This window comes from Centruroides sculpturatus, unplaced genomic scaffold (genome assembly GCF_000671375.1).
Source record: "Centruroides sculpturatus isolate CEXI.00-Female unplaced genomic scaffold, Cexi_2.0 scaffold774, whole genome shotgun sequence".
Taxonomy (NCBI): Eukaryota; Metazoa; Arthropoda; class Arachnida; order Scorpiones; family Buthidae; genus Centruroides; species Centruroides sculpturatus.
This window is the reverse complement of record NW_019385065.1, coordinates 377139-403367: the sequence shown is the minus strand read 5'-3', so window position 1 is coordinate 403367 and position 26229 is coordinate 377139. Positions and strand designations below refer to the sequence as shown.

General features: G+C 25.1%; 1 long non-coding RNA gene across 1 annotated transcript; it reads right to left on the bottom strand.

Annotated features, from left to right (window-relative positions):
- Positions 1-838: 838 nt before the first annotated feature.
- LOC111634161 lies at positions 839-25336 on the bottom strand. The gene is made up of 3 exons (XR_002758160.1): positions 25043-25336; positions 23901-24061; positions 839-1232 (listed from the first exon to the last, which is right to left on the bottom strand). It is a non-coding gene; the product is annotated as an uncharacterized LOC111634161 (long non-coding RNA).
- Between the last annotated feature and the right edge of the window lie 893 nt (positions 25337-26229).

Here is a 26229-nt window from a genome sequence, read left to right as displayed (position 1 = left end):
TATGTCAGACTACATTCTTCTTTTGTCGGCATAGATATATAATTTTAAGGCCTGTTATGTAGAACTATATAATTGATTGTAAAGTAAATTTGTTAAAGTTGTAAAATACAACTAATGAATATAGGCCTTGGATATTTCTGTGTTATTCTTGTAAATCGTTAAAGGTTTGCCAGAATAATAGGAATGTAGGACTGTAGAATACGTTTATCTGAATAAACGAAGAGACTAGTAAGAACCAACAAAATAATTTAAAACAATTCATTAACAATGTTAAAATATATTGTTAAATTACATTTATTTAAGCCTACTTTAATTTTAAAATTTATAATATAAAATTCATTTATTTATTTATTTCACCTTGTTGTTTTTCTAAATATCTTTTGTTACTAACAAAACTTTTAAAATATTTCTATCCCATTCAAAAATATGTTAACATAAGCTTTAAAAAAGACAAACAGCAAGGTCTTTATTTTATTTTGCCATTCTGATGCTTAAATTTCAATTTGTATTTTCTTAGAGAAATGTTTCTTATGTAATACTTATACAAAAATGCTTCTGTAGAATATAATTATAAAATTTTCAAAAATTAAACTAAATTTCGAAGTATAAGAATCAATTAACTAGCTTTAAAATAATGATAATATGTAACATATTATCTAATATCTTATATGAATTGAATAAATAAGGATACTGAAAAGTAAATAGAACTTTTCATGGAAAAATATAGGACCTAAACTGATTGGGCCAAATTTTGCAATTTAAATGATAATAAACTAAGGTAGATCGTTAAAATTTCTTACCTCTTTATAAAAAATAATTCATATTTATAATTACTAATAAGGAAAAAAGGGAAGACTTTGAAAAAGTTCAACCGCATATTTAAAATATATTTTCCTAAATGCTACATGAGAGAAGAGAAATGAGAAATTAATAGTCACTTGATACATTTATCATTATATAAAATATCTTTATTTTATATCCGGATTTTTATTATTAATTTACAGTTGTATACACTTTAAAATTATAATTTTGAAATTTTTTTTATAAAAAACAAACTTAAATACTGTTGATATATCACATTATGTGCATTATTTATAGTGTATAATAGATCTTAAAATGTGATACTGTAGTCATGTGATGGTTTTTTTTTCATACAGTCAAACATATGGTCTAATTTATAAAATTGGCCTCTCCCTTTTCAGTTAAACTTTAACATTTTTATTCTTTCAATTCTATAAAAAAAAAACATTCGTTAAATATATTGTAATCTGGGCATTTATACGATTAATCTGAATCAATGTACTCGAAATATCAATAAGTTCCAGAATTTGTTGTAACAATTATTTAAAATTGAATTACTTTGTAGAAATAAATAACAGATTTAACTAGTTATCACTTATACCCATTACTTACAAACTGGAGCCACAGTAAAATTGCTTGTTAAATAGTAATTACACGGAAAATAAGGATTAGAATGTTTTAAAATGGAATGTAATTAAATGCACCTGAAACGTTTAAAAATTTTACAAATTAGAATTTAAAACAGATTGAATTTTTAAAACAAAGACATATATTTATATGAATCTAATTTTAATTAATTGTCATTTATTTGGAGGAAGCAGATTGTCACTCTATTATGTTGTTATAAAGTAAATTCACGTGTACACTACAATTTAGGTATTTAAGAGAGCTCAAATTCGTATGATAAGATATATGGAGTAAACCGAAATAGAGAGAATAACTGTTTTTATAAGTTTATTTATAGTCCACTGCGGAAAATAACTGATAAAGTTTGTCGTTATCAGATTTTGATTTAAAGCAAGATACCGGCATCTTCTAGTCTAACTAGATAATAAAGATGATTATTTCCATAAGGGAATTACATTCTTTAAATCAATGATATTTAGAACACACAGAATATATTTAATGCACATAGTAACCTATTTCACAGCAATAAGGAATTAAGAAATTGAATTTTAATAGTTAAAATTATTTCTGCATATTTTTTTTAATAAGTTAAAAATAGAATAACTTACATAAGATGTATACTGCGATATAATTTTATAATCTAATAAAATCAGTAAGTAGTTACTATTCAAACTAAAAAGAAATAAAACAAATAGGCAAACTTTATTTATGTGAATGACAAAAAATTTAGATACGGCATTTAAAATGCTCTGAATGAAATATAGAGTCATAAAACATAACAAAAGAAAAAAATGGCGGTGATAAATTTCTGTTAGAACTGCTGTACGAATTCAGTTCCTTCAGTTTTCTTTATTCCAATTGTTTATTTTTGTCTTAAAACGTAACGAAATCTTACACAAAATTATTTCGTAATTTACGAAATAATATCTAATATACACGTAAAGTTTTTCTTAAACAGCATGAAAATTACAATATAAATTCTAGGAATACGATAATTAGATTGTTTACTCTTGCAAAGAATGCTAATAAAAACGCACGGTATTATTTATTCGTTAGTTTAGAAAATTTTAAAATGAAATTTAGCAATCCACAAAGAAAGTATTCATAATAATAATAGTATAAGATATATCTTATCAACGAAACGATGAGAAAAGTTTATACAAATAGAGAAAAACTGCAAGAGAAGAAACATAGCTCACAAAGTGTCAAAACGAACATCTGGCGATCGTAAATGCGTACTACCGATATAAACATGTGACAAACCCTTTGTGGTTTGATAAAATCGAGATAAATATCGTAATGTTGTCTCGGTAACGATGTTTACGCGTAGATAAAACATTATAATATGCCGTTTATCCATCTGTAGAGTTTGAAATAATATTTTAAAATTTTGTTGGGAATGCATGCATTTAGGAAAATAGTAAAAGAGGAATTGTTCATAATACGACGAATGAATCAGTTAATTGAAATTACCTTCGAACTAAATAGTTATTTGAAATTTTTATCAACATATTAAGCCGTTAATTATAAAAATTTTGAATTATTTATTTATTTTTCCAATTATTCTCTTAATCCTTTTAACGTTTACTAATTTTTCTAATATAAAATTAGCCTATTTTGTTTTATTGTAAAGATTCAATTAATTACATTATTTTGTTATAATTAATATAATATAATATGCCTGTATTTTAATGACTTAATAGTCAGTAATAAAGTATAGCATCTTAATAGTGAATTTTGAGCATCTTATATTTATAATAAATTGAATAAAATACTGTTAATTCATAAAATTATTTCAATTAAAATTTGGGCTTTATAAAAAGGTAACTTTGGAAAGGCTATAAAATTTATGTAAATGTCTCTACTCTTGTTGCTTGGAAAATAAAAATAATTTAAAATTTAGCATTTTATCATGCTTAAATAAAATATATTTTTTTTTTATCATGCATTTGATGTTAACTCGATACTTTTCCTTTAATAATTTGTAAATTTGCCTGTGTATATAAATTTTTAATCACTGTAGTTCGATTTTGACATTTGTTAAGTTTAATATGAATTAATGATGATTTCAATGTATTCGTTCTAATTTTAAATAAATTTAGAATTATTAGTAGGCCTAATTCTATACTATAAAATATGATTGATTAATGAATAATAATAATATAAAATTTTTCATTTATATCCTATTCAAATCTAATAAATCATTATTTAAAACTTGTGTTGTTAATAGAAACATTAATTGTTAATTTTCTTTAGATGATTATGAACATAAACTTATTTTATTGTTATAACATAAGGTACTGATGCATAACAAAAAGTAATAGTTTGATGCTTAAATCAGTTAAAATTATTTGATTTATTTTAGACTAAAATTTCAATAAATTGAATTTTAATTCTACAATTGATTTAAAATAATAACCAATTAAAAGATTATATATAACTCATTTGTATCCGGATAATTTTCAATATTATTATTGTTATTAAAATGAAAACTTTAATATTCAAACTTTCTTGGTTTGTTACTTAAATTTACATTAAAATCCTTGATGTGCTTTGAATTTAATTTTTATCTTGAAAATCTTTTATTTATGCACTCGAAATATAAAACTTTATATTAGATTAATCTAATTGTTTAGAAAGAAAAATTACGTTCTATTTAAAACTGTGACATGATTTATCTTCAGTAATATTGAAGAACGTCAATCAATGTAAACACGTAAAGCAATTGTTTTCTGTTATCGCTGTAAGCATAAAAGCCGAATATCTCTAAATTAGATTAGTTATAATCAACTTAATTTCCAATAATATTGACACAACAATGAAATAAGTTATTTTCCATAAGACACACACACAAAAAAATCTATATTATATACTGACTGTTAAAGTCGAAGATATTGGAAGTATGCAGTTCAGAACATTGCAATAACAAATCTATGCTGCTGAATACTCAGACAACTTGCTGAAATATTCATTGGTAATCAAAAACCGCACAATAGTTCAAAGACCTCATTTTAAGAAGCTACAGCAGTATTCTTATGTTATTTATCAGCATCAAGTTGTACAGTCGCACATTGAGTCCATGTCTGACCGTCTATATTATTCTATGTGACTGACCCTTGGCGGCTGAAGAATGTATCCTTCTTACCCTCTCTAACCTATGATGAGATAGATTAGAGACGGAAAGTTTCAAGGTATGTGCCAACAACGATGTCTGTGTAAATCACCGGTCTGTATCTCAGGTTACTGTACGTGATGTTTACACTTCTGGCCTGATTATCCTGCACACAAATACAATAGCATTGCGTCTACCAGATGGCCAGACACTGGACTTATTTACACAGGAAGTTTGTGATTTTTCGATTATATGATCATCACTTCCTAGTACTTTTATCTTTATAATATTTCAACCTGACTTTAAATTAATTCGTTCGTACGAACTATATAGTAAAATCTTCACTTTTCTAATAGGATACTTCAATAAAATGAAACAGAATATATTCTCTAATTCAACGATTTCTTTTGATAATTTCATATTTTTAATATTGAGTCTTTTAGAATTCAATTTATAAGATCAATCAGAAGTTTGATGTATTAACTGTCTCTTAAATATTCAAATTATTAAATTATTAAATATTCAAATTATAACTGTTCATTTTCAGGCCTCTTAATTCTTCCTTTAGGTTTTGTTAGTTATAACATATGCAAATATTTTAAATTATTGCAAATCTTGCAAGTTATTACAATCCTCGAGTATCAATTTTAAATGAATAAATTTTATTAGAAGAATTAGTACAGTTAATATTTCAAATGCAAATATTCTATAATGGGCCTTGCGATTATCTTATCAGAAAATATTATCTAATAAGAACACTGATATGTTTATCATTTTAATATTTTACAATTTTATAGCAACTCAGAAATATTTGAAAATTTATAATAGCACCAACGTGTAATTCATTTTAATTTATAAATTAGATTATAATGATAGAAAGCATTACTTAAACCTATCAACATTCTTGCTTGATAAAATTCTACGATAGACTAATTATAATCGCAATGTTCATCATATAATTTTTGCAACACCGGGCACATGCCCGGTGTTGCAAAAAATGACATCTTTCTTTTCTTAAAAAAAAATAATTTATGAAATAATTTTTGCAAAGTTTTCTAAATTTAAAACTTTTAAACTTGTACATATAGAAAATTAGGTTTATTATATACAAGAAAACTTTTTGTTTTTTGTTCATGTTATACTTTTCTAATTCTTTGGTATGTAATGCGAGTGGCCCTGTTGGTTAGTTCCACATTGTACTTATCAAAAAAATAATAAACAGCTTAGATTGGTCTGTGTAGTTAGGAGTATCTTTACTTTTACTTTATTCGAGACTGTTGGAAAGTTCGAAACGATAATTACTTAAGAACTTCTTTCCTTAAAGTGATTAATTAAGTAAAATTAAGTTGAAGAGTTCCGTCCTGGAAGCAGAAACTGAAATTCTTGTGTAAATGTTTTCTTCCACAAAAATAAAAAAAACATTATATATGCGATTTAATTAAGTTTAGAAAATGTTTAATATATGAAATTGATTGAAATAGCATTTGAATATTGATCTGGAATAGCATTTAAATTCACAATTCTTACAAACTGGATTATATTTCTAAGTTAAATCATCTGTTTTACGCCAAGCTTCATTTCCTTATATAAATGTGATCTGTGTTAAAAAGTAGTAAAAATCATTAATCTGATTTTTACTACTTTTGACTTTTAAAAATCTTTAAAAATGATGATTGTGTAAAAAATTTAAATTTTTCATTTTTCAACATAATCCTCATCTAGAGTGGCACATTTCTCTAAATGCTCAATTCATTCCATCTGGTGTAAAGTAACAATTAGAAGTCTGATGGTAAGAGATTTGGGCTGCAAGGAGGATGAAGAAAAACCTATAACTTCAGGTTCTTATTGTGTCTTTACTGTTTCCTTTTTGGGCTGCAATTTGAAAGAATTGTAGACCTGTAAATTTCCATTGTAATTTATCTGCTTGTCTGTCTCTCCTTAATCTTGAGAACAATGTTAGATAGATAAAAGTCAGATTTGAAAAGCTTAGGGCAGAAGGCCCCAATTAACTATATGCAAACTTCGGTCTAGATTGGAAGTTACATGATAGCAATTCAGAAATAGAATTACATAGATGACTGGCATTATTCTGTTATCAGGATGTACAGGGGCAAAACACTAGTAATTTGAGATAAAAAAACATATATTTTAAATTAAATAAATTAAGAATATGATTAAAAATTGCAGCCTGACATTGTGACAATATCACAATAATTTTTGCTTGTTACATTATGGTCTTGCATTGTCTTAGAACAAGATGGCTTTTCTGGCCTTACTCTACAAATACATCTCTTGAATACTCAATAAAGTTTCTTAATACTTAATTAAATTAATTCTCTCTCCCTTTACTAGATTCTCCATGTAAACTCCTTTTCCATTCCAAAAAATTATTATGAAATTCTGAGCAACAGGAACAGTTTTCAAGTTACACTGGGCATAGAATAAGGTTAATAATACTGAATCAGCTGTCTTTTATTTTCTGGGTCAAAATAATGAACTCTTAGCTTATCTTTGCNAAACAATGGACAAAGATTATACAATAATAAATAGAAAAGAGGAAAAAAGCTATTTACTTAATGATAACAAAGAACTTAAAACAATTAAAAAGTTAAATAAATTTGTCATTTTAAAAATCGACTCATACTATAAATACACAAGTAATGAATGGAATATGAAGTGAAATGAGAAGAAATAGTTCACATATAGAGTCGCTACTAAATATATGTTGATAATATATAAGAAAATATATATATATACATATATACGGTTCAAGAATTAAGTCATAAAAAAGACAATGAATACTTTCCACATATGAATCTAATGTAAATAAAATACAGTATATAAGAAAAATTTTAAAGGCAATTAGATATACTAAAATTGACTTTTTACAGTTGATTCATATAGCTATTTAACGATGTTAATATAGCTGAATCAATGAATCACACTAAATTAATTACAGTTCGAATTTTAATCATTTTCTTTATATTAAAAATTAAAGGAATATTAGAAATCTTCATAAGTACGATATAAAATAAAATGTCTCCGAATACCAAAAATTCATACGCTTACAGTACGAAATATGTGAATCAGAAACTAGCATTAATATCTAATTAATGAATACAGGTAAAGAGAGTTGGAAAATTAGTATAAAAATTAACGAGCAGTTATTTATTTTGACATCGTCACAATGACAGGCTGCTAGTTTTAATCACATTTTAAATTTATCTAATTTAAAATATAGACTCTCCACCTCAAATTAGTAGTGGTTTGCCCCTGTACTGTACTGTACATCATACTTTTTCGTTAGCAATGGAGTCGTGCCAATCATCTAACTCCTTTCAGGGGGAAATTATTGAATTGCATAAATAGCACGATTCAATTTTGTATTGGAAGTTCTTATATAGTTAATCGGAACCTCCTGCCCCTAAGATTTCAATATCTGGCCTCGTCTTTCATGTTTCTAACTCTATTCTCGAGATTAAGGAAAGACAGACGGACGGACGAGCAACAGTGGAAATTTATAGGTCTACAATTTTTTCAAATTGCAGCGCAATAATTGTATTTATTCTGAAAATTTTATAAATTGATATAAAACGAAATTTATGATTGACTTATTCCGAAATCGGGTCTTCTTTTAACTATTCTTTACTTCACAACTGGGTGCATAGGTAGACACTGGGCATCTTTAACATCAACTTTATTCAGGAATATCTTACACACTGATATGCATTTCGGGCATACGCCCTTTTTCCGTGGGCTACATAATAGAATATGAACATGTATTTTCCATCTTACAAAATTTTTTATATAATGTCAGGAAATTTTAACTGTAAATATACGTATTTTAAAATAAGGATGTGTATTAGTTGGCACCTCTTTAATAAATGTCTTAAAGAAAAAGCTACGCTGTAATTTACCATTATATAAAAAAGTTTGTAATATGAAAAATACATGTTCATATTCTATTATGTGAAGTAAAGAATAGTTAAAAGAAGACACGGTTTCGGAATAAGTCAATAATAATCAATTGTATAAGTTGAAACGGCAGTTTATATCATCTTAAAGGAATTTATAAGATGTACTTTAAAGAGAGGAGAACAACAGAAAAACAAAGAATATAATCTTGGATAATAAAATAAGAGGTGATATACAAAGACATCTTGTTGATATAAATTATTGATACTTTAGAATACATGTCGCAGAAAAAAAAAACATTAAAGAATTTATCCTTACCAAAATCCTTACCAATAAATAATTGCAATATTAACAAAGAAAAAGTAAGGATTTTACACAGAGAAAAAAATTGGTACATTAGAAAATTTAGAGTTTTGAAATTATAAAAAATCAAAAAAAANTCGAACAATTTATTAACAATAAATGTCTATTTAAATACACCATTTAGTCTAGACTTTCATATTATATTTACAAATATAGAAATTTTCAAAATTACAATAAAGTATCCATCAGATTATTTGTCTCGATATAAATCATTATGGATTATTTATCATAATCAGTTATTAGTAAAGTATTAATAATTAAAAACCATTTTACGGTATTATCAACTTCAAAAAGGTTCAAGTAACAACTTAAAATTGTAGGGAAAAATATAATTTTTGTATCTTTAGTCGTATGAAACATTACCATTATTTCCATAGCCTGAAGATGATGATGTAAAATTACAGAATTATGGAATGTACTTGTAAAAATTAGGTTATATTCAAATTCTGATTATTAAATTTCGCCGGTTATTAATAAAGTATAGAGAAACCTGGTAGAAACCGACATCACCAGGGAAGAATAAGTGCTGTTCAGTGCATTGTCGGGGAATTTTAACTGTAAACATATGTATTTTTAAAAGGAGGTGTATTACAGTAGTACTTCTTTACTAAATGTCTTAAAGAAAAAGGTACGTTGTAATTTACCATTATATAAAAATTTTGTATAATGTGGAAAATACACATTACAAAATTATGTAGCCGATGGAAGAAAGGGGTATGCCCAAAACGCGTATCGGTGTGTAAGATATTTCTGAATAAAAGACTGATGTTAAAGATGCTCAGTTGTGAATTAAAAAATAAATCATGTTTAATTTCTATATGAAAGTATTGCGCTTTCTAAAATTTCTTGAAAACTTTAAATAATAAACGAAGTAAGCCCATTATTATTATCATCAGAAAACTTCCAATGAAATTTAATAGTAAGTTACATTAAATGAGATTAACATCTATATTACTGTATATTGTCGAGAATTTTTCGGTTGGATTAACTTTGTTTCAACTTCTAAATATAACTAGGTTCATTTATATTAACCATTACGAATTTATTTTTGATTTTTTTATACTATATTTGTAATATCATCATTATTAAATACATTGTCCACGTGGAAATTTAACTAAAAATAAATAAATAAATAATTGCATTCTCTTATCAATTTTGTATTTAGAAAGTTCAAATCATTTTGAATTTTTCGTTTGTTTCGACATAAATAGACCCTTATCCAAATTTTTAGTTAGTTAACATATGCTGCTTTATATGCAGTTTGCATAACTTAATTATATATATAAACAAATATACTGTGCATAACGAGGAAAAGTATTAAAATCTGTCAAATTTGATCCTCTGGGTTTTTTTTCCTTCCAAATCTCCAAGTTTTGAGATCTCCTGAACCTTAAAAATATTTAAAAAATGGGAATTCCATGGACGTGTGTGTTGGTGTTTATTACATAATATCTCAGGATGGGAATAAAGATTTAAGAAACTAAATTTGTCATGGTGACTTGTTTATAAGAGGTATTAGTGCTATTAAATTTGATGGTTAGACAATGAGGATAGAAGGGGTAATTACTTGTCATATCTCGAATGGGGTAAGACTTAATGAAGATTTTATACGTTATTTGCATTAGTTTTTTTTTAACTCATCTCTACTCTCAAAATTAAGCGTTTTTTTGCCATTTTATAATAAATAATACGTAACATAAAAAGGTTTTTACAAAATTTCTTAACAGATGGCACCACAGACAATTTTAATTTTGTGCTACTTGTAACGATTTTTCGCCGGGAAAGTTACGCAACTCGTTGCTGGATTTCTTTGCTTTTTGAAGATAAAAATATAATCCTGAAGGTTTTATGCTTTATAATTGTAAAATATAAGTTATTTCATTTCAGCTGATTCTATATTCCGTACCGATCTCAAAATCATATTTAATTTTACAGGAGTCCAAAGTTTCATAATTTCTTTCAATTTGCTTTTCCATAAAACATGCTGTAGCATATTTTTTTAAATTATACTCTTATTTCATGATATTTTTCGAACTTATATGCTTATTCTAAAGCTTTATTGCATTGATATAATCTAATACAGCTTTAGTACATTTCTTTTTCACATTGTCTTATATGTTCCTATCATTTGCATATCACTTCTCATTTTGATTTGATTCATCTCAATGTTTATTAATATAATGCCAATTTCCTTTTTTTAATCATTCTATTTGATTTTCACAGATCTTCAGATTTATTTGATCTTCTCTTATTATCTATTATTTAATTTCTCGATAAAACCTAATTGTTTCCTTTCATAAACTCGAGATCAAGTTCCGTAAATTTATCTATTTACTTTTTCTGAATCCAATAATTCAATTCTTAGTAGATCTATGGTAAAATATATTTTTTCTTATCTAGTTTTATTCTAAAATGTAGTATTTTTCCTATATTTCCCTCCTATAACTGCATAAATTTATCTTTATTTATATTTTTAAATTACTACCAAACAAAATAATGCTTTTTATTAACGTATTAGTTTAAAAATTGAGGTCATGGGCTGAATATAAAGATTTTCAATCAAGTTTTATCTTATTATATGATTTATATTTTAATTTAAAATGCTCTCCAAGTAATGTTTGAAAAAATCGTCATATAAAACGTTCTATATCCATTATATAACTTAATAAGCAGAAAAGTTTAAATTTTTTATTTTCGAACAATTTATTAACAATAAATGTCTATTTAAATACACTATTTAGTCTAGACTTTCATATTATATTTACAAATATAGAAATTTTCAAAATTACAATAAAGTATCCATCAGATTATTTGTCTCGATATAAATCATTATGGATTATTTATCATAATCAGTTATTAGTAAAGTATTAATAATTAAAAACCATTTTACGGTATTATCAACTTCAAAAAGGTTCAAGTAACAACTTAAAATTGTAGGGAAAAATATAATTTTTGTATCTTTAGTCGTATGAAACATTACCATTATTTCCATAGCCTGAAGATGATGATGTAAAATTACAGAATTATGGAATGTACTTGTAAAAATTAGGTTATATTCAAATTCTGATTATTAAATTTCGCCGGTTATTAATAAAGTATAAGAATAAATAATCAAATTTTCATAAATTTTATCTTTAATTTTGAAGTGAAGCAAGCAAATGAAAAATTTAAAGCATAAATCAGCCTGAGCATTTTAAAAATTTATAAATTACATTTTAATTATTAAATTTTAATTTAAACAATTTTTCACCATTAATAAAAGAAAAATTCAATTAATTTAATTTATTTAAAATTTGAAATAAATATTATGGTAATTAAAGCTTGGTAACTAATAAAAACAAATAAATAAAATAAATTGTTCGTTTAAATGGTTATTATTATTTTATTAACTATTTTTATAACAATCAAAACTGTAAATCTATACACGTTTTCTGATTATAAATAAATAGCAATTTACAAGAAATCGTAATATTATTGTAGATTAAAATTATATTAAAATCATAAATAAGAAACTGAATACTTTAAGAAATTAATTAAATTGTATAAAAAAAATTCTATTTTTAATAATTTTTCTATTTTCATACGTAATTATTAAATTCATTTGATGACTATTAAATTTGCAGTAAAGATTAAGTTTAATCTGTATAAAGTACTGTATTTAAACAATTTCAGATTCTTAAATTTATTAATCTAAAGAGCTGATCCAAGCATGGGCATTCGCAGAAATATTTTCAGGGTGGCAAAGCTTGGAGACTAATAATTACATCAATAAATTTTTATATAATTATTTAATTTTTGATTTTTTTCTTCAAGTAGATTATAGAATATAGTATTGCATCAATATGAAAAGACTGACAAAGCCATCCATGGTCGAGAGAGTTACTCATATCAATCACTTTTACTATTATAATTTGTGGAATTTTTACTCGATCCCAGAGAGGAGCAAGTGCTCCGTTTGCTCCCTCTGCGGACGCACATGGCTCCAAGTCGCACACTAATGGACAAAGTTACAAGTGATTTTGATTCATAAAAATTCAAAAATGAAATTCTATAATAATATATAGATATTCCTATTTTTTTCGCTCTTCAAAACTGATCTTATAAGTAAGCTTATAAGCAAAGAGATTTTGGATTGAATTTTTAATATTTTGTGAAAATTTGTCATTCAAATTATATTTAAAATGAGTAACTAAATGCAGTCATAAAGTAATTAAATATAAAAAATATTAAATTTTTAATAATTTTTTTCTTTTAAAACTACAAAAATCCTGTATACATTGTATTATGCAATAAAATTATTCGAATATTCTCCATTTTCTATAAACCTAATAGTATTTTAACGCGAATGTTTAAGCATAAATGGAAATACTTATAGATAAATATTTAACTTTTAATACAGAAACAAATTTATATATAAATGTAACATACATAAAATATTTAAATATCATTTAGTAGTTAGTCTATTAGACAAAAATAGCCTTAAGATTGATGAATTTTTTCTTTTTTAAATGTTATATTAAAAGCATCATTGATATAGCAACGCAATATACATAGATACAATAGACACACAAAAGTGATTAAAATGATCTAGAATGATATTGATAAACTGCATTATAAGCCTATACCACTACATTTGATATAAAAATAGAACTGTTAAAACAAAAACGAACTACTAACGAAAATTAACATAACTTAAGAATCAATTATTAAGTTAAAAGTCTTATATCGACAATGGATTAATTTTTGGAATTTAGTTAACATTGGGAACATCGTTATATTTTAAAACACTCATTTAATCTTATATTATAAAGCAGTTTAGATATAATATATTCGTTGTTTGAATTAAGAATATATTTATTTATCTATAAAAAAAACAATTGTTCAATAATCCACGTTCAGAGTATTGAAATTGCTAAAAATATAATTTAAATGTAATAGATTTAATACATAGTTCATTAAACTGATAAAAAATATATCGCTGTCTAAAGATTATATTTTTTGATTGATTGTTTAATTAAATTTGAGTTGAAATTGCTTAATGATTTCATTAAATGACATGATGAAATTGAGAAAAAAACATGAACGTTTATGATAATGGACAACAGTATATCAAATAAGTTCTTTGGTGGGGAAATAAATCGAGGAAAATATATCGACGTTTAAATTAATTTATCATCATCAATATTTGTTCAACATCAAATAAAGAAATCTATTTTAAATTTTCCAGGTTTTTAAACACAATTTAAACAACTTTAAACGCAATTTTATGCTAACTTGTAAGATAGATCTTAAAAACTATTTAAATACAGTCTTATATGTTATTTTAATTAATATTTCCTATGGGTAGTTTAGTTAATGTGGCTTACTGTATCAGCTAAACATATCTTATTTATTACTTTTATAGAACGTGTACCTGTAAATTAAAAAAAACCTCTTGAAATTATATATAGTCTATATTATTTATTTATTTTAATAAAAAGATAAATTATTTTAGGCTATACTAAAAGATGTATACTTTCTACAATTATTTTGTATATTACAGGAATATAAATAATTTTCTTATACATTTTTAAAGATTATTGCCCAATTCGTCCTTCTAAGCTATCTATCAATCAATAAATTGACATAATGATACGATTGCATTGACAAATAACAGAATATACTGGAATCCTTCTTGCAATTGCAAAATTTGATTAGATACGTTTTAACAGGATAAGATATTTTGATAAATTAAGATAACAGAACTCAGAACAGACGTGAATAGTTTTAAGAAGTAATCTAAAAACAATAGCTCTTGCTAATTACTTATATAATTTTATACATATAATATTATCTCAGTTCTTCAAAATGTAAATTTGTAATTGTAAAATAGATCCAGATTTTGATTGTCAAAATTTACACAGCTTAGTTTCTAGTCATTAGATTTTTATGAATTTGCTGTTTAATTGAGAACATGCAAATTGATTTTTAAAAAATAGAAATTAGCTAAAGGTTGTTGAAATTTAAAAATATAGTTGTGGATAGTATAGTATAATAAAGGAAATATAAATAATGTATATAGGCTTATATACCGTATATAAAAGCCTAAGAGTATATCTTCTTCACACATTGGTCTAATTTCCGGAGTGATTATCTCTTTTGTTTATTTATTTAATGCTCTCTAAGTAATGTTTGAAAAAATCGTCATATAAAACGTTCTATATCCATTATATAACTTAATAAGCAGAAAAGTTTAAATTTTTTATTTTCGAACAATTTATTAACAATAAATGTCTATTTAAATACACCATTTAGTCTAGACTTTCATATTATATTTACAAATATAGAAATTTTCAAAATTACAATAAAGTATCCATCAGATTATTTGTCTCGATATAAATCATTATGGATTATTTATCATAATCAGTTATTAGTAAAGTATTAATAATTAAAAACCATTTTACGGTATTATCAACTTCAAAAAGGTTCAAGTAACAACTTAAAATTGTAGGGAAAAATATAATTTTTGTATCTTTAGTCGTATGAAACATTACCATTATTTCCATAGCCTGAAGATGATGATGTAAAATTACAGAATTATGGAATGTACTTGTAAAAATTAGGTTATATTCAAATTCTGATTATTAAATTTCGCCGGTTATTAATAAAGTATAAGAATAAATAATCAAATTTTCATAAATTTTATCTTTAATTTTGAAGTGAAGCAAGCAAATGAAAAATTTAAAGCATAAATCAGCCTGAGCATTTTAAAAATTTATAAATTACATTTTAATTATTAAATTTTAATTTAAACAATTTTTCACCATTAATAAAAGAAAAATTCAATTAATTTAATTTATTTAAAATTTGAAATAAATATTATGGTAATTAAAGCTTGGTAACTAATAAAAACAAATAAATAAAATAAATTGTTCGTTTAAATGGTTATTATTATTTTATTAACTATTTTTATAACAATCAAAACTGTAAATCTATACACGTTTTCTGATTATAAATAAATAGCAATTTACAAGAAATCGTAATATTATTGTAGATTAAAATTATATTAAAATCATAAATAAGAAACTGAATACTTTAAGAAATTAATTAAATTGTATAAAAAAAANTCAATTATTTGCCACCAATTTATTAAGCAGGGCTAAAACACATTATGTTCCTTAGTATCAGTTTTAAATAATTTTTAAAACTTCTTTTAATTCCTCTGTTTTTCGTTCTTAGATAACACTTAGATTAGTTGTTTAACTTTATATAGACTATTATTAGGGAGTAATCATAATACACTGGTGGAAATTGAAAGTGTTACACCCACTCAGTATAGTTGACGACATATAAAATTGGGGAAAAAGAATCTTTTTTTGAAGGGTATTGAATGGTCAAAAATTAAATGAACTACATACAGTGGTATGGAAATTATGGAGAAATTTGTTACGCAAAATTGCTATAGTGTTTAGTTTATAAGTTGTGAACTGTGTTAGGGAACATGACTTTTTTTGGTCCATAGGTTGTTGGTAACCAGCTATGCAATATTGACGAGTGAGAATTCCGTACACCCAAATGTCTGACTTTGAAAGCGGTCGGATAATTGGCATTTCAGAAATGGGAGCATCATATCGTGAAATCGCCCAAACGACTGACCGCACTGCAATGTCAGTACAAAGAGTGGTCACAAGGTGGATGTAGGAAGGGTCCAGTACTCGCAGACCTGGCACAGGTCCACGCAGAAGGACGATGCCATATGAAGACCGCCATATTGTGCGGATGGCAGTTGCTGATAGATGGGCGATGGCAGCACAGATTTGAGCAGTAGTTACTGCCAGAGTCACCTCACAGACAATTGTAAACCGATTGCTTAATGCTGGGTTGAGATCTCGGACCCCCATGCAATGTGTTCCCTTAACCAGGTTTCATCGCCAACAACAGCTAACGTGGTGTGCTGCCAGACGTAATTGGACACATGAATGGTATACAGTTGTGTTTAGTGATGAATCCCGATTCTGTTTAGGTCAATGTGATAGTCAGCAACATGTCCGCCAGCGTGTTGGAGAAAGAGCCCATCCTGCTGTAATTTCAGAGTGTTACTCAGGTCCAACTCCTGGTGTCATGGTTTGAAAGGCAATCAGTTACGAGAGCAGGACCGAGTTGGTGGTTGTTGAAGGCACAATGACCGTCCGCCAGTATGTGGACAGGGTAATCCATCCAGTAGTCATACCTTTCATGAACGCCATCCAAAATCGTATCTTCCAACAAGATAATGCCCGTCCTCATGCTGCTGCCATCACAAGACAGGCCTGGCAAAGTGTCGCAATCATGGATTGGCCCGCCCGGTCTCCAGATTTATCCCCTATAGAGCATGTCTGGAATGCCGTGGGTAGACGGATTACATCTCATAGCTATCTAGCGCGCACTGTACAACAACCGACTGTACAAGTTGTGCAGGCATGGAGAGACATACCCCAACAAGACATTCAAGCACTTATTTATTCAATGCCTGAAAGGATCCAAGAGTGTATTCATGCTCAAGGTGGGCATACCACTTACTGAAACATGTACCAAACAGCAATAAAACTTTGCTTAATTCATTTCATTTCATTTTGTGATCATTTCTTCTGGATATGCCCCTGTACATGTTTATCAAGTTTCGTGAATTTCCACCAATTCCATCTGGATGTAACACTTTCAATTTCCACCAGTGTATATGGTTAGATATATGCTTATACGAATATATAACTAAAAGTATTTTAAAATATATTAGAAAACTGAAAATTTACGTTAAATATTTTGCTTTAAATGTAGTTAAAATTCAAAAACAGCATAAATCAATACATAATTTTTGTAGCTCTTTTAGTTCGCTTTGATTTTTTAGAGCATTTAAGACAGGTAGCTTTTTCTCTGGCCTGGATATAATACAGTGTAATTAAAGTATATTCTATATAAAATTCAAAAAATATATCTTTGAGTTTTAGAAAGGAAATCCAGGAGACACAGAAAAACCTATAAACATTTAAAAATACTAATAGACTGAAATTAGTTATGCAAAATTTAATTTTTGAGGAAGTAATTTAACTTTGAACGAGCAAGTGCAATAGTATTTCCCTCCTTTTGTTTGATCATAGTATAATCACACTCAAAAATAATTCGAAAATTTAAAAGAATCGAAAACTTTTCTCGATCAACTCGTTAATTTCATATGCTTTTGTTAATTATTTTAAGAAAAATATACTGAAATTTAATAAAATAATGATGTTTTGATAATTTGATATGTTAATCCTAGAGATTTTATTAATTCTTGTTATAAAAATTTAAATATGATCATATTTTTATTAAAATTACTACCACAAATAAACAGTCGTGAATTATGTTAGTAATATTTAATGTATATATTTTCATTATTTATAAGATTATATAAAATTATTTAATGTTTTATAGTATTAAAAATTACCTGTGGAATAAATCATGGAATTATTTGTTTATTTGTAATATGCAGTCTAAAAAGTTTTAATGAAGAAATAGTCTCAGTTTCTTCTATTAATATGTAATAAGCTATAAGTTTAAATTTATTAATAATTTATGAAAGTAAGACGAATGTAAATATTAGAAAATAAGCAAAGATCTATTCGAATTAACAACCGAAAATAAAATATTTATATTATTATTATTTATATTTGAGATTATATGTGCTAATTTTAAGAGCAAATATATTATGGTTTATATTAAATAAATTCCATTGAAGGAAAATATTGAAATTAAAATTATAGTATATCATCTCTAAGGAAGTTTATATCGAATTTAATTATAAAAAAGTAATTAATTATTTGCATACAGAAAACATCTTTAGTATATTTGTGCTTAAACTCATAAAGAAAGAAATTGTACAAAATCTTCCTGACAAAAATAGCTGCTAAATTTTATTAGGAAATATTCGATTTATTGTTTTATTCTGATTCATCCCGGAAGAGTAATAACGGAATAATCGTTTCTATTTTTATCAGAAAAATTTCAAATTTAGACTAGAAAGTTTCATAATCATTTTAAACAAACATTAAAAGCAATATTGCTATTGTGTAAAATTTTGTTTTCTAAAAAAACACCGAGAAAAAAATATATTTATGTAGGCTGTATTCAAACGTTAAATGTAACGGTATACGTTAGGACGAGTGACGAAGAATTAACTTTATTTAGACGAATTCTCAGTAAAGCGGATAAAACCCTTTGAGCAATATTCACGTAATTTTAAGTTAAGATTTATTATAGGGAAACACAGCGTGTTAGGTGCTACGCACCATTAAACCGGAGTGATACAGTCAAGTAAAATGCAGAAACGTCCCACGCAGACGTCGGCCCAATGAACGTTTTGTCACGTAGAAAGCAATGCATTGCTATGCAACAACGTGACCGTTGCTGACACTTGGCTATGAAACACCTCCCGACGTATCCGAATTCATTCCAACACCACCTGTACTGGTTAATGTTGCAATCTCCTTAAACTTTTATATATTTCTTCATTTTTCCCCTTTTAAATTTATTTTAAAGTTACTAGTAGACTTTCAAATAAAATTAATATTAAAAAGTTAATTTAAACTTTCAAGATTTAATTAAATAGTCTTCTCTTCCTTATTAATAGCGATAATAAAAATGCCTAAGCTTCCGTGATAATAAAGTGATGTCGCTTTTCTAATGTGTATAATGACTTTACAATTTTACAATTGAAACGTATTTCGAAATTTTCCTTAATTTTAAAAATATTTAATCTATATTTTCTCATCTAATAGTTCAATAAATACTGCATTATAAGTAATAAAATTATTGCATTTAAAATGTTCTGACGATTATAATGGACTTATCTACTAATAATTCATTTTAAATTTGAGAGAAATATTGTTCTAATGAAAACAAAATAGCACAAAATAGTAATAAATTCAAAATTAATAGTAGCGATTCTAATATATCATTTTGACACGTGATATAGGCCTATTAATGAGAGTTTTATAACCATAATAGAAAAATTGAAGAATTTTTGCTACAAAACAAGGAAATAACTGCTGAATTTCACTGGTCGTTTGTCTTCATAAACGATATTTAAATACTTTCCTGAAGATTTTCATAAATCTTTAAGAGAAGTACAGTATGTGAAGATCGCTGTTGTAATAACATAAGTTTACAGATTTGCGCAAAGATTAAATGAATGAAATATATATATTTATTTAGCTTACAAAGGCTTTAAAAAATTGGTATTATTAAAATAAATTCTGTTTTGGAAAAGACGAGGGATTTTAATAATTGCACCACCAAGCTAAGGTTTTATTTACTCCGAATTAATCCCATGAAATATGCTATTCCTTATATAAATGCCGCTCGAGTTTATAAAGAAAAATTATTTAAATATTTATAAATCATTTATAAATAGAATAAAATTTGGATCTAAAAGAAATATAAAAACATTTTAAAATTTATATTAATGCGAATTTAATAGAAAATATATGATATTAAAAATATTTATTTTAATGCGTAAGGCGACCCTAGCGGTAAAAAATCAAACAATTTTAAACTAATATCGTCTGCTTTTTAAGTTTATATGAATTAATGTAGAATATAAATTCAATCATATTAATTAATTACAAGAAAATATAATAATTTTTATTGATTTAAATCTAATTTAAAATAAAAATGAAAAAAAAAATACTGCATATTCATTCAATGACAAAACAAAGTAAGACATTCTAATTTATAGTCTAATATTTAAAAAGATATAAATTAATTTAAATAATAAAATAATTTTGTATGATTTTATATATTTACATTCTTAAATTATTAAATATATATTCTTAATAAGAATATATTTATAATATGTATATAAACATCAAAGTGTGTTTATTGTAGCTAAGCCTAATTGTATAATGTAAAATAATGGAAGAAGATTTTTTTTCATGCATAGAAATGAAGAAAATACAGGTAAATTATTGATATTATACTCTAATAAATACAAATTTCAGTCTTACTTCTCTCAAACACTTTTCTTTTTATAAATATTTTATAAGATTTAAATTTTATAAAATTTAATAAGAAAATAATTGAACAGACATTAGAAAAATTTAAAAGTTTAATTACTGATTTTAATTCTTAAAAAATCACGTGAAATGACACGACAGAAACCAAAAATAACCTTTATATACACACGTTTATAAGGTTTACCTGTAAAAAGTGATAAATTAAACATAGTTTTTTTTCTAAAACTGGATTGAAAATTGAATGGCGCCCAGTTAGCGGAAAAGTACCGAATTCATTAACACTATTTAGGCGAAGTCTTTCATGAAAAATCAGAAACAACTGCTTTATCGGTGTGCACTATTTAACACTACAAAAAATTCAAGCACTTTCGGACTTTAGTCTATTCTCTGGAATTGGGGAACCGCTAATTCCCGAGAATGGACCGAATAAGTCCGAAATTACTCCAATAAAACAATTTTTTCTGATCTGTTATTAAAAATAAACTAATTTTGTTTGTTGATAATCAGTAGCACATAGAATTTTTACTTCAATAAATGAAAAATATTTTTAATTTAATAAAGTCTTATAGCTACAACAACAAGTATACTAACAATTTATAAATATTCACTTGTATAAATTGCTACTAAACACAGTAGCTTTAAAATTTTTAATTTAATATAGATTTAATAGTAAGTTCAAGATTAATTACGATGTCGTTGAAATTATATCAATTTTTTTACATATATATGGTACTAGATTTCAAAATTTTATATCATTTATTTTTTTTAAATAACTATTTGAAAAATTTTATAATCTGAATATAAAATTTAATAATTTTTTACGTATTTAAATGGCATAGCAAAAGCGATTTAAACGGAAAGTAATTAGAAAAAATAAAATTATTTACACATTTATAAGAATAAATCTATATAAACCACTTTTTCTGATACGAAAAATATATAATGGATTTGAATTAAGAATTAATTAGGTGGAATGAGATATAAAATGAATAATTTATTATATTTTAAGATAAAAATTATTTAAAATATTTTTCTGTTTGAATTATAGAATTTTTTTGGATATAACAAGATATAAATTTCAATTCTGTTCTAATCGTATAAGTGGTTTGAACTGTAATTTTAGAAAAGTCTATTTTTTCTGAAAGAACGAACAGATAAATAAAAAGTTTATCTTTATGGTTTGATTTAATAATGTAAACAATAAAGGTGTTCGATGCAAAATAACATATTAAGATAAATGAAAATGCATTTACTCAAATACATTTTACATTTAAAACTTTTTTTAATGCAGGAATAACAGTAAAAATTTTTTCAGTACATTGTAATATTAATAAATGCAATCAATTTATATCAAATTTTTAGCTTCTAAATTTATCATAAATTTTAAATTGAAATGATTTTGGAAACACGTTTAAACTTATTTTAGAATTAAACGTAGATTTTGTTTAGTATTGGCTGCTATCTTATGGAATAAAGCATGATTAGGGTCATTAATCCTGAGTATCGTTTCCGATATACTAATCTCTTTGTTTATCCTTATTTGATTTATTTTTAACTTATGTGCTGACAAATACCCTTAAATTTTTAATTTCAATATATTCAAATTTTATTTAAAAATTTCCATCTCAAAATTCTATATGCATATATAAGAAGATCTCTATATATAGTTTATGAAAATACTTTAATTTTATTAGTACCTTAAAGCATAAATTTTATCAATATTTAGCTTAATATATGAATAATATATTAATGATATGCTTTTCAAACAATAATCTCCAAAATGTATAATACGTCAATTTTTAGTATCAAAATGTATAATACGTCAATTTTTAGATCTATATTAAATGTTTTAAAATCAGATTATGATGATATTGCTTTGACATTTCGATTTTTTGGAATTAACTTGAAAGTAAAGTTTTAGTTAATTATCAGGAATAGACCCAATTGTATATTCCTACTGCCAAACATTCAAGAATGTAAATAATTGCAAAAAGTAGACAAGAGTTCGTCTACCGAAAATTATTGGTTCAGTCCAAAGTCCTTTGATAAATTTTGCTTATTTGATTGGTTGATAAAGAGCAATATATTTAATTTTTTCCGTTTCTAGTTAGTGCATTATTAATTACATATTATATAATAATATAATATATTATATAATTAATATGTAACATTACTAAAAAAAATTGTAGTGAATATTGTATCCACATCATGTAAGATATGTGTTCCTTTAAATATTTTAAATTTAAACATTTTCACTTTAAATGATCGATATTTTAGTTTAAAAATTTTGAAGCTACAATATATTTGAACTAAAATTATTTGTATAATTGAATGATTCTTATAATTGAATGATTCTTAAACTCCAGACTATACGTCATTGGATATCTCAGATATATTTTCAAGATTATTTACTTACAAGATAAACAAGGTTACTTATTAAATTAAATTGTAAGAATCAAATTTTTTTAATAGTTATCAGTTAAACATTTTTCATTAAAAACGGAATTTCGATTTTAATTAAACTCGCTATTTTTATCGAACTATCATTTTCTTTAGAAAAGTTTAATTTTTAGGTCACTATAGGGCAGGATTACCGATGACGTGAACGTTAAAGCTGTCAGGAAATTTCCAAACTTACAGTCGATTAGGATAAACATTATTTTTTTCATCAGTAAACTCTCTGAGACATTCTGATGATTCGATACATTACTCACAAATCATTAGAATGTTTTAGAGAACTTAATTTTAGACTTATTTTAGAACTAAAATATTATTTTTCATTTAAAAATCAAATTATAATATTTTTAAAATAATAATTTTGTAGGAAAAATTTCACTAGTCTTACATGAATATTAAAATCCATAATTTGTTAATGATAGTCATAAATAAAGATATGTTATCTCAAAATTGTAAATAAAACTAGAGTTATTTTCGTTTTTCTAATTTAATTCTAAAACATTTATTTCAATAAAAGAAGGTTTTAATTTTAAATAACGAATTTAAATATCCGTTAAAATTATAAACGAATTTCATAAATAATAATTTAAAAAAGGTCTATAATTTACTATTTCTTTTACCTTTATTATGTAGTATTTCTATTCTGTATTTCCTAAGAACTATGAAATGATTCAGCAGTTCTTATATATTCTAACTTTGCTTTTTTTATTCTTGATCATTGATTCAATTTATTCCATACTTGTTTTCTCTTCGGATGTATGTCGAAATTATCAATGTGTAACTAGTAAGCATAATGAATACATCTATATAACATTGGCTAAATTTTGATATATATAAATATAAATTTTTGAAAGAATTTTTTAATGTTTTATTTAAAAAAATCCAAAACGTTTGGATTTTTTAAATTTAGTTATCTTTATATTTATAGTAATTATAACATAAATACGCCTATTTTAAATCAATAATTTAAAATGGGCCTATTTGATAAAAATGAGTCTTTTCTAAAGATTAGAAAAAAAAGGAATTACATAATAATTTACAGTTTCATTGATAATTTAATTTCGAATTGTATAAAAATTATTCAGTACAATAATTAAAGAAAACAGATGTTTAGGTCAAATTTAATTAGTATAGTAAGAATGATTTCCAGTAGAATGATATTTTGTTGAAATTCATTTGGAACTTCTATTATATAATATGCCAATCAACGTTACTACGACTACTACTACTACCATTACTACGACAATTTTTTTTTTATAATTGTGAAAATTTTGGTCGTACAACTAATAGTTGATCTGATTAAATAAGTTTTAAATATCTAGATAATTATATTAATACATTATCAATTTTACTCATCAAATATAGTTAATTATCATAAGGAATTCATTTAATATTAAATAAATAAACACATTGAGTTTAATATATAAAAATTTAAAAATAAAATTTTAAAACGAAAGAATTATAAATCATATAATTTCTGTAATCCATTAAAATTTTATAAATTTTATAATTTTTTAATATTTAAGATTATTATTGAAAAAATATGAATAAAACATGTAACGTATTTTAATTTTATATTTCAAATATATGAAAATTATAAAAAGCGAAAAAAAAAGGTTCATGGACAAGTTTAACCTAAGTAGAAAGTAACCGGAGAACTGCAAGCGGCATCTTTGTTACGACCATTTTTAAACAGTCAGGTGGTTTAACTTTATTGACTTTAAAAAACACGTTGAAGAGAAATACTAAAGGATTCACTCACCTGCTACTGTTAATGTTAATTGGGAGGCTACACTAGCATTTTGAACTATTACACTGCTACCCAGAGAAGGAGCTGTGTGCACCGACTGTACAGGCAAAGACACACTTGGTCCTACTAACACCCCACTCGGAGGGTGATGCTCTTCATTCATGTTTTGTCGTCTGCTTAATGCTAACAAATGTGGGAAGTTTGATACGGGTCAAATTTCACTCCCTTGTATCTATTGTCGGCTTATGGACTTGTACCTCACGGGCTGAAGTGCGCCCAAGGAGAACCATCACCGTCAAACTTCGACTTTTACCCTTATCAAGAGCACGTGATTACTCAGGGTGGGGGCGCTAGTATCCACACTTTTAATGGCTTTTACTATAAAATTTTTTGTAACGCGATTTTATAAGAACAATACAAATACAAATCCACATTGTAAATAGAAACAACCGATGAGATTAAGGAATTTTAAAAATTTGAACAATATCTTAGAAATCAATTCATGCAAAAGTGTATAGAAATATTTCTATTCTGGCATTATCCTCTAATTATGCATATTCGATATCAGAAATTTCAAATTACTTATAAAAATTAAGTGATTAATTAATGAAATATACTTTATATAGTATACATGTAAACTGCATTATATATACACTTTGTAAAGTATGCATAGAAAAATAATGTTTTTTGTTAATATATTTTACAATTATCTGTAAATTAAAGTAAACTAATAGGAACAAGCTCTTCCTAAAAGAAATGCAAAATTTCTAGTATTCTTGCTTCAATATCTATTTATTATTTTTCGTGCATAAAAATTTTCAAAGAAACAAGTAGTACATAAAAACTATAAAAATGATTTAGAAAATGTTGCGAACTAATAAAATCATAAGATATAGTTGATTTCTGAATATCATTAAATTAAAAAATTAGTCAATTAGTAAGAAACTCATGAAATAAAACTGTAATTAACAATCACTTTTTAGTATAATGGTTTCATAAACCTTAGCCGAAGATTGATATGTTTATTTAACGTCGAAATATATTTAGAACCAAAACTCAACTAACAGTTTCATAATTTCGGACAACGAAGAGAATTACTATCTGAAATTTAGATTATTTTTGGCCCTTTAGTAAATTTAATATTTGAAATTTTAATTACTTATTTCCGTGTTTGTCTTTGTGAAAGATATGCTTAATTT